A 1,165-nucleotide genomic window follows, 5' to 3' on the forward strand; every position below is an offset into this window, starting at 1 on the left:
AAGTACCATGGGCTGCGAAAAGAACCAACAGATCCATGTTGGAAGAAGTGCAGCCAGAGTGATCCTTAGAAGCCAGGATAGCCAAACTTAATCTCTCATACTTCGTAAATACTGTCAGGAGGGCACAGTTGCATGTGGAGGGTGAGAGAAAAAGAGGAAGACCCCCAGTGAAGTTGTAACATCAATAGGCTCAAGCATGGCAACAATTGTGAGGTTGGCCCAGGACTGGGCAATGTTTCGTTCTGTTGTACATAGGATCACTATGAGTTGGTACTGACTTGATGGCACCTAACAGAAACAACCATGAGTGTTGGTGGAACCAAGCAAAACTGAAGTCTTTGACATGGTATAGCATGGTGCTGGGGTGGGGGCAATACACTAGAAGAGAAAGAGGAAAGGAAAAATAAGGTGGATGGGAGAATAGCTAGGCAGGTTACATGGGCTAAATGGGACAGAGGTAAATAGCAATCTAAGGACAAACGTGGAACAAAAGAGCTCGTGGGTACAACGATTGAGGCACAGTTTGAATGGGTAAAACTGGGGAAATGATGTTAAGATGCTTGGCTGTCTGTTGAATCTTGGTTTCCCTTGGCTACTATTGTAAAATAGACACTTGAAAGGGAGAGAGAGGAATAGCAAGAAACATCACCAGAGAAAGATTGTAAGTCCGTCTTCAGACTATAACTGTTTGGAATAACTAAAATGGAGCTAGAACTTGCCCAGTGAAGGAGGTTCCCTGCAGAGCCTTTGCATTGCGCAAGACCGTAGGTGGAATCCTGATCCTCATCCAAGTATACCCACACTTGCAGATAGTACCCATTTTACCTGGCATCAATGGCTGGATGATCAGAACATGACTAGAAGAAGAAAAAAGAGGAAAAAAAAAAGAGTAACCCACTATAAGTGGATGATCTTGACCTATACTTGTGGATACAGTATGACAAAGGAGTGGACAAATCTCTGCAGTGAGGATCATTCCCAGACACAGGGTCAACAGGGAGGGGGAACTTAGACATTGTGAATTATGAATTCCTACCCAAAATGGAGGGACTACAAAGGCAAGAAGTGACTGGCTTATAAGCCTTCAATAGGGAACCTAGCTCCAGAGGATACAGGGAAATGAAGAACCTCCACTGAATTGTTTTCAGCCTGTCTGGATGGGGTT

The sequence above is a fragment of the Chrysochloris asiatica genome, unplaced genomic scaffold, assembly GCF_000296735.1.
Source record: "Chrysochloris asiatica unplaced genomic scaffold, ChrAsi1.0 scaffold00112, whole genome shotgun sequence".
NCBI classification, from domain to species: domain Eukaryota; kingdom Metazoa; phylum Chordata; class Mammalia; order Afrosoricida; family Chrysochloridae; genus Chrysochloris; species Chrysochloris asiatica.